We start from the raw sequence: 10215 nt of genomic DNA, 5'->3' as shown, positions 1-10215 counted from the left end.
AGAGCCACATTCTTAACCAGCATGCTTACACCTTGGCTTCACTCTTGTGACTGGATGGATATTTCCATGTATGAATAAAGGAGCATTCATTGACTACCTTGTATGTGGTCAAGTTCAATGCCACTCACATTCCTGTATGGAATCTCATCTTTGAAAATGACTGGAGCACCAACCATATAAATGACATTCTTGTTAGATGCCCTGGAGTTAGTTCTGACTCATAACGACCCTATGAACAACAGAATGTAACACTGCCCAATCCTGCACCATCCCCACAATCCTTACGATTGAACCCATTGCTGCTGCTGCTGCTGCTGCTGCTGCCGACATGTCAATCCATCTCATTGGGGGTCTTCCCCTTTGCCACTGACCCTCCGCTTTACCAAGCATGATACCCTTCTCCAGGGACTGCTCCCTCCTAATAAAATGTCTGAAGTATGAGAGATGAAGTCTGGTCACTAGCTTTGTTTTTTTTTTAAGGTTTTTATTGGGATTGAGTGAAAGTTTACAGGCAGATCATTAGTTTTACATTCAATAAATTGTACACCTTGTTTCATTACAATGATTATAATCCCATCCATGTGCCATCAATTAACAGTGTTTCTCTCTAGTCACTTTAGCTCTTTTTTTTTTTTTAAACACTTGGGCATATATAATAATTTACACCTCCAAAGGGTGTCTTCTGCCAGTCTGCCTCCTAGCCGCTAGCTCTTAGTCCCACTCTTTCCATGGATCTAGGGTCCTCAGCTGCTCCCTCTCTCCATGTCCCCATCTCTGCCTCCATCTCTGGTGTCGCTGCTTCTCTGAATAAGGTCTCGCATTCCATTTGTGCTCTTCTCCCTTGATGGCCCTAAGGTCCTCTGTTTCTGGACTGTAAGATTAACCTCGCCCCTGTTTTTGTTACAAAACTTCTACCTTTACAATTGTGTCTGGTCACTAGCTTTGAAAGAACATTTTGCTTGTACTTCTTCCAACACAAATTTGTTTCTTCTTCTGGCAGTCCATGGCGCTTTTAGTATTCTTCTCCAACACCATTGTTTAAATGCATAAATTCTTCTACAGTCGGAATTCCTTATTCATTGCCCAACTTTCATCTGCATATTAGGTTATTGAAAATATCATGGTTTGGGTCAACGGCTTCTTAGTCCTCACACTGACATCTTTGCTCTTGAACACTTTAAAGAGGTCTGACAGCAGATTTGCCTAACACACTGCTTCGTTTGATTTCTTGACTGCTGCTTCCATGAGTGTTGATTGTGGATCCCAGCAAAACGAAGTCTTTGACGACATAAATCTTTTTGCCACTTACCATGATACTGTTTATTAATCCAGTTGTGAAGATTCTTGTTTTCTTTACATTGATAATGCACTTCAATGTAATCCATACAGGTTTTAGTCTCTAATCTTCATCAGTAAGTATTTTAAGTTCTCTTTGCTCTTAATAAGCAACGTTGTATCATCTGCATACTGAAGGCTGTTAATAAAGCTTCCTCCAGTCCTGATGTCATGCTTTTCTTCATATAATCCAGTTTCTCAGATTATTTGTTCAATTTACGGATTGAAAAATAAAGTGATAGGATATAACTCTGGCACACTTTTCCTGATTTTAAACCACTCAGTATCCCCTTGTTTTGTTCCAACAACTGTCTCTTAGTCTGTGTACAGGTTCCTCATGAACAGGTTCTGGAATACTTATTCTTCGCAATGTTATCAATAGTTTGTCATTATTGACATAGTCAAAAACTTTTGCATAGTCAATAAAGCACAAGTAAACAACTTTCTGGTATTCTCTGCTTTCAGTCAAGATATGCCTAGTTCCACATCCTCTTCAGAATCCGGTTGACATTTTTGGCAGTTCTCTGTCGATATACTACTGTAGTTGTTTTGAATTAACTTCAACACATTTTATTTGCATGTGATATTAATGATATTGTTAGATGATTTCCGCATTCTGTTGGGTCACCTCTTTTTGGAATGAGTGGAAATATGAATCTCTTCCAATTGGCTGCTAGGTATATGTCTTCCAAATTTCTTAACATCGATGAGTGAGCATGTCCAGCGCTGCATCAGTTTGTTGAGAGATTTCAATTTGTATTCTATCAATTCCTGAAGCCTTGTTTTTTGCCAATGCCTTCAGTGCACCTTGGACTTCTTCCTTCAGTACCATTGGTTCTTGATCATATGCTACCTCTTGAAATAGTTGGACACTGACTTTTTTGTTGTTGTTGTTTTTTGTTTTTGGTGCAGTGACTCTATGTATTCCTTCCATCTTCTTTTGATGCTTTCTGTATCATTCAATATTTTGTCCATAGAATCCTTCAATAGTACAAGGTAAGGTTTGAATTTTGTCTTCATTTCATTCAGTTTGAGAAATGCTGAGCATGGGCTTCCCGTTTGATTTTCTAACTACAGGTCTTTGCACATTTCATTAAAACACTTGACTTTGTCTTCTCAAGATGCCCTTTGAAATTTTCTGTTCAGCTCTTTTACCTCTTTATTTCGTCCCTTCACTTTAGCTTCTGTCCACTCCAGAATAAGTTTCAGAGTCTCTTCTGTCATTCACCTTTATCTTTTCTTTCTTTCCTGTCTTTTGAATGACCTTTTCTTTTGCTTTCTTCCTGTATGATGTTTGTGATGCCATCCCACAACTCTTCTGGTCTTTAGTCATTAGTATCTAATGCATTAAATCTGTTCTTGAGATTGTGTCTAAAAATCGGGTGGGATATATTCAAGGTCATATTTTGAAATGACATAGAGGAGTATAAAATGGTTCCTATCTCTTAAGTTACAGGAAAAATCAATTGCCCACATGTTATCTAAACCTCCAGTAAATTTCTGTTCTGTAAGATGATTCTTTCTTGCAAACATTGCCAGCCTCATAATCCAACAAAAAGGATGCTCATGGGATTTCCCTCCATAGATCTTAATTGTACATTTACTTATTCCTACTTGTTTGTCTTCCTATACTCATACTGGAAGCTCCTTGAAGGCAAGGACCAGGTCTAGCTCATCTCTGTGTTCCTAGATGGGAACACATAGCAGGCAATCCATGTCTGCTCATCGACTGAATTATTAAGTGTCTAGATCCTTGGCTGTTGTTGGAATGGTATCAGTTAAGTCCCTTCAATCTCCTCCAAGTCTCCTCTGTCCTTCAAAATATCTCCATTTCCATTTTCTATGCTGGGCTTTCCTCTAGAACCTCTGCACTGAGCCTGACTGTTGGGCAGCCCCAGTGTCTGAGCGGGAGGTGAGGGACACTGGATCCATTACTGTGTGGGTAAGACTGGCTTATAGAAGGCACCAGAAGAGTCGAATGCAAGGGTATCAGCTAAAAGGCACTGCCTGGGTCACAGGAAGAACAAGAGTCTCATATCTCTTCTCCTACTTCTCATTTCAATATATCACGCTCCATTTTAGGGCTCCAAATGCAATTGTTTTTGATGTTTAAAATACTTTTAAACAGTTTTGGGGAGAAGGTTGACATGTGAGTGAGTGAGCTCTGGACAGGATGTCCTTGATCTTGGTAAAGGAAAGGAAGTTGGGTGCTGAAGTCGACTTAGCCAGAACCTTTAGACTGCATGGTATTTTTTCTTCTTTCTAGGTCTATTTAAATAAAATGGAAAGCTTATTACAAAATAAAAACAGTCATAGATAAGAAAAGGGAAGACTTTTTATAAAAAACAGCATCCCACAAAGGCTAATTTTCTTTCACATGGTCCAGCACCCTTATACCCCTCTGGCACCAAAGTCTCCCTTTCCTGTCTCCTCTTTTGGCTCATAGTGTCTCTCCTTTACATACAGTAGCTGGACTAGGGCTCAGCACCAAAGACCAGGAATGCAATGAGATACTTTTATACTTATTGATCCTTTCAAAAAGAGTTTGTTTTCATGAAACTTTAATTCACTTTTTTTTTTTAGCTTTTTAGCCTAACTGCTACACATTTCATCCCCCTGTTCTTTGTGAAATGCTAATCCAGCCCGGGGTTTTCGTTTTCCGGGTGTAACTTTTCAGAAATTGTATATCTGCATAGCAACCCAGCAAGGGCTGCCTATGTCACGGTATCACATGTCAGAAAGATGAAAAGGACTCCAAATCTCAGCTCTCCATAAACTTGGCCCACTGATTCTAGGGCAGAGAGCTGCTTGGCCTTAATATAAATGGCAGGAGAGCCATTTCAGGGCCAGAGAGGTGCAAACTTTTATCTTGTTGATGACAGAAAACGACATATGACCTCAGCTCAGCTCGGTGGGGACGATCAAACCAGAAACAAAGGCTGTATTTTTCTCCCCTCTTGTCCCTGCTGTCAGCTTCCAAGTGCAACCTGAGCCTGGATTCCGAACCCAGTGTCCAGATTAGAGATTGTTGACTCAGATTTAGTGGTGAAACGTGAGCCGGACTCTGTTGATGGCAGCCTTGAAGGAGCAAGTTTACTTAAGCCAAGGGAGAGATTGTATGTCAGACGAAAGCCTGGCTTTTCTTTATCACAAACTTCCTGATCTGCCTCTGTTTTAATAGTTTCCACCACCACCATTACCACCGCCACCACCACCAGAGAGAGAGAGAGAGAGAGAGAGAGAGAGAGAGAGAGAGAGAAAGAGAGAGAGAGAGAGAGAGAGAGAGAGAGAGAGGAGAAGCACTCCCCTCAGTTCTGTCTCTTCAGAGTCATAAATCAGGAAATTAACAAGTGTGTAACTGGCCTTTACCACAGTCAAGACAATGAGCTTTTTGTATTTCTCACCCTTGGCCAGCACTTAACATAATCAATGGAGAGTTCCACTCAGAAAGGATGTAAAATGCGATCCATTTAAAGGCTATTTTCCAATGCTCAGACACATGGCTTTGATGAGACTCAAACAAGGCTTAAGAAACTTGCCTTTTGGTTTGAAGGCAGCTCATTGAGAGAAATCATTACATCGCTTCACTGTCTCTTTCTCTCCATTTTTACTTTGGCACTCTCTCGGCTTTTCCTTGGCTTGTGATTCCATTCCTCTTTTAGATTCTCTGTGCCTTCAGTAATTTATGTGCAAGATATTTTCCCAACCTCCAAATGTTTTTCCATTTGGCAAACCATGTCCTGAAGCCGCCACACAATGTAACTGTAGAGTTCATTTATGCTAGAAAACATAAGCTTGGTTAACAGAAAAGCCCAGCCAGACAGCATTGGTGACCCTGTGTGCCTGGGGCATCACAGCCTGGTTCTCTCTCTCGGCCACCCTTGGGATGAAGTGGGGTGGTTTCAAGAGGAGTGACTTTTCCAGGTTGCCACAGATGCTTGGCTTCAACCCTCCTTGTCTCCGTAAAGGAAATAATTCCTTCCAAACCCCTTTTTTGCATCGTTTTTGGAAGCTTCAGGGCACCATATGGAGAATCATTTCATTATTCTCCTGATGACTTTTACGTGAACAGCTATAAATTGGATGGCTTCCTTCAGGTCTGCTCTCCCTGTAGTATCTGCTATGGGTTGTTGGGAATCGTCACAGACTATGTTAGTCCTAAACTGTGCTTGGTAGGAAAGAAAATCCAGACCCACAGGTAGGTAGGGGCAGATGCTACTTTAGGCAATGGATACTGAGGTGGGGCATGTCAGGAAAACCTTTGCAGTAGGATGGGGATGATTTGGCCAGTGGATTTTTAATGCCAAAGTCATGGCAGAAATGGAGGCTGATGCCTCTTCCCAAATACACTGCTCTTGACTTCTTCCTGAGGGCTTTTAATAAGTATGGCGGGGCTAAGCCACTCTGGAACTCACAGGAGGTGGTGGACTGGGTTCATGTTTAGCCACTCATAAGGCATAATGAGACAACATTTTGACTTACGAAATGTGAGATCTATTCAGTGAGTAATGCACTTTTTATATCTAAACAATTGTTTAGATCATACAAATCATACAAACTCCCTACACTTTACTTTTTTGAACAAAAGCGCTCTCTCGAACTGTGACCCAGTAATCTGTTGCTTTAATAAGTAAACAAAGGCAAAGAGTCATTTTTATAAGGATAAGGCTTTGGGTGACTCTCTTCAGTGGGTTTATTTTGCTTGGATTTCTTTAACACCTTAAATTCTTTGACCCTATAGATGAAAGTCAAGAGGGCATAGGTTGGCCTATGTAACAAACTATCAATGAATGAGAAATTAAGTCTTTAAACTGCTTCCTAAGTATGTCTGTTAAAAAAAAAAAAATCATAGTAGTAAAGATTTGTTGATTCTGGGAACTCATTCATTCGAATGTATTTTTAGGCTTTTGTTTATCTTTCTTGATTGATAAAGTAATTATCAAAATGCGTTAGAAAATAATAGCCAACTGGTGAGAAAAGGAACAGTTGGAGGAAGCGCTGCAATGGAGGAAATGCACCCACAGCTTCTCCTTCAGGGTTTCCAACCAAACTTCCACTTTCTCTTCAGGCAGATCAGGGCTCTGGCTTAATAAAGCCTCCCCATTAACTCTCCGGGAAAGGTGGCTCTATTTCCCTCACCTCATCCCTTTCCCCACTTTTCTCCATCCCTCTCTATTCTCAAGTCAGCCACAGGCCAATCAGAACCCTGCCAGATGTTTGTGTTTTGTGAGGCAAATGGGAGCCTAAAGGATCAACCAAATACCAACCCCACTGAGAGGCAGAGTCAGGCCATCTGACATCAGGAAAGCCAGGTCTGTCCAGCAGGGCTGGGGCTTCCAGTGAGCAGAAGGAGGGCTAGATAATTAGCTGGCACCGCCTACATGTTGGCCCATTGCTCTGTCTTTCTGAAGAGCACACAGAGACCTTTACTGGAGGCTTAGGGAGCTCAGACAATGGCCTACCATACGTCTGATACCCTGGCTGGCAGTCCTGGCCCACGATGGCCTCCACTTATGCCAGAGCACTATGTGCATCCCTGACATGTGGCTCCTGGCACAGAAATGAGGAGGAGGTTAAGAACCACCACCATTGAACTAGTTTGGAGTGCTATACTTTCTAAATAGTTGCCCTTATCCCCTTACCACTGCAGGGCCAAATAAGGCTGTACTGGTAGAAGGTACAGGCTTCCATCTCAACCATGCTATTTACTGCTGTGTGCTGTTGGCTCTGTTGGTCTTTAATGTTTTCAAAACTTGGTTTCTCCATTATTGATCTGGAGATTATAATATCTACTCTTGAGGTTACTCCCAGAGTTAAAGGAAAGTATGTGTGATGATTTGGGGCCTGTTTGCTCTCAGATTCATTCCTCATTACTGCAGGGAAACTGGTCTAGGCTAAATTCACTAGGAGACTAAGGGAGAAAGCATTTCTTCTCCTCCCTCTCTGTGCTTGTTTGATCAATTCCCTGCAGGAACGTGTGCTCCTCCACATCTCCAGTCCCCTCTGGATAGTCCTAAATAGCTGAAGCTTCCATTGTGGTCTCTTCTCTTTGTCCCTACCATCTGAGGGCTACCTTACCGTCCCTGTCTGCCTCCTTGGCTCTTCTATCACCTCAGTAACCAGACTCCTTCATTGAACTCTCACGGTGGTTATTGCCTGCCGTGCTTTCTGTTTGCATGCTTGGCCCTTGGCTGATAGACTGTGTACATGCAGCAGAACACCTAGACGGAAGGAAGCCAGCCTTCTAAAGACGCATGTCCATAAAATATCAGGGAGCAGACTGCTCATCTGATTCTAAAGGTTAGCCATGACTTCCTAGGCCGCTTGCCAATCTGAAGCAATTTCCAGAAGGGTTATTCAACTTTGGATGTTACACAAACATAAAGTTGGATAACAAGTATACACACACATATTTGCAAGGTATACTAGAAGCCCACTGGGCCTTTTTTATTATGATACATATTTTAAAATAAATATGTTGCTATTGTTAGGTGCCATCAAGTCAGCAGCAACTCATAGCGACCTTATGTACAACAGAACAAAACACTGCGCCAACCTCACAATCATTGTTACTCTTGTGAGAAATAATTCTTGTGGGCGTGGTCATCTTCAGGAATTCAAGAAATTGCTAGACCTGGTAGACAGATTGTTGAAACAAGCAGGCTGTTCTAGGACTAGGAAATGCAAATAAGAATACAGCCTTAAGAGTCTGAGCCTCAATGGGGGGAGGAAATGGGAGGTGCCATAGAATTGTATATGGGAAACTGGAACTGGAGGAGGGGCTTTTTGGAGACAAGAATAAAACCCCTTTGTGGCGGGCCATGTGGCTCTTCTGCCCCTGTCTACTGGGTTGGGGGCCCGATTTTGCAAAATCAAAAAAAACCTCACTTTCGCTAAGGTGAGTACAAATTGGATTACTTGAGCATTTGTCAGTATAGACAATGTTTCTCACAGGGTTGAGCCTATTGCTGCTGCGACTGTGCCAATCCATCTCCTTGGGGGTCTTCCTCTTTTTCTCTGACCCTTCACTTTACCACATATGATGTCCATCTCCATATACACACACACACAGACTTCTGGTGTGGTACTGTAGGATCAGCACTGTAGGATCAGCAGTTCAAGCCTACAAACTGTTCCTCAGAAACCCTATACAGGTTGCTATGAGTCAGAACCGACTTGACTGCACTTAACAACAACAACAAACATGATGTGCCGTGGAGTCAGTTCCGACTCATAGCAACCCTGCACAGGGTTTCCGAGGCTGTAAATCTTTACAGGAGCAGAAAGCCTCATCTTTCTCCTGCGGAACAGCTGGTAGTTTCAAACTGCTGACCTTGTGGTTCACAGCCTGATTCATAACCACTATGCTACCAGAGCTCTCTCTCTCTCTCTCTCTCTGTCTCTCTCTCTCTCTCTCTCTCTCTCTCTCTGTATATATATATATATATACAGAGAGAGAGAGAGAGAGTTCTAGTATGGAGCAGTTCAGCTACTCCTTGGAAATCCCATATAGGGTCACTATGAGTTGGAACTGACTCGAAGGCACTTAACAATAATTACATATTGTTCCAACTACTCCTTTTCTAGACCAGGAACAGACTCTGGTTTGAGGCAGTGAGTGCCTGATGTTGTTGTTTTGAGTCTGGCTCATGATGACCCCGTGTGTGCAATGTTGAACTGCTTCTTAGTGGTTCCAACACTGTGGCCTTTCCAAAGCAGAGTGTCAGAGCTATCTTCTAAGGTGCCTCTGGGTGTATTTGAATCACCAACCTTTCAGTTAGTAGTTGAGTGCTTAGCTGTTTGTGCCAGCCAGAGACCCTCATGTTGGTTGTTTTATCTCTGAACTACCGTGGAGCTTGAGTCCCTTCAAGCTACCTGCTCTGCCTAGTCCGCTGGCTTTGCTCTGCCTCTGGTGGAGTTTCTGTCTGCTCTCTCTTCTGGTCCTGCCTACTGCCTGGCTGTGGGAATGGGGATGGCTGTACTTCACTCCCTTTGGCAGGAAGAGTGACTTCCTGCTTGAGGTCAGAATTGAAAATGGATTTCCCCATTGGACAAAGAGGTAGAGGCTTAACACTTCCCTGCTGTGTTATTAATTGGCTACTAGACCCTGACTGAGGCTGGGCTGCCTGCATTAGGGGCAGCCCTGCTTAACCATTTCCTGTCCAAACTTGTGAAGCCTGTGTGAGTCGGCAAAATACTTTCTCTATGTTACTTATTCTGTTTTGTGGGCCATAATGGGCTGTTTTATTGAGTGACCTGCATTAGGTCTGTGACTACCCAGTGAGGAGAACTCTGGGTGTGAAATGTTCCATGTGAGCAGAGTTGGAGTAGGGATGGAAGGATGGGGGTGGGGGCAGAGGGACACATTTCTTTTGTCTTTCTTACCTCTCATCTCCATAAATCCAATTACATTATATCATCTGAAGCTGACATGGGGATTGAAAGGTAGTTTTGACGGTAAAGCTTATCCACTCCCCATTGGCTGCTGAATTTCACATAAGTTAATGTAATGTAATAGTAATAAAAAAAATTTTGGGAACCCTATAGGGAAGCTCTTCTACCCTATAGGAAGAAGGAGTGACAAACTACTTCTGAATTTTTAATCACTGAAAACCTTATGAATAGCAGAGAAACACTGTCAGACGTAGTGCTGGAAAATGAGTCCCTCAGGTTGGAATGCACTCAAAATGCAACTGGGGAAGAGTTGCCTCCTCAAAGTAGAATTGTCCTTAAAGACCCAAATGGAGTAAAGCCCATGGGAGAAAAGTCCGTGGGACTTTCATTTGCTGATGGGGCATAACTCAAAATGAAAAAAAACAGCTGTAAATATCCATTGAAAATCGGAACATGGAATGTACAAAGTATGAATCTGGGAAAATT

This window comes from Chrysochloris asiatica, unplaced genomic scaffold (genome assembly GCF_000296735.1).
Source record: "Chrysochloris asiatica unplaced genomic scaffold, ChrAsi1.0 scaffold00027, whole genome shotgun sequence".
Taxonomy (NCBI): Eukaryota; Metazoa; Chordata; class Mammalia; order Afrosoricida; family Chrysochloridae; genus Chrysochloris; species Chrysochloris asiatica.
This window is presented reverse-complemented; position numbering follows the sequence as displayed.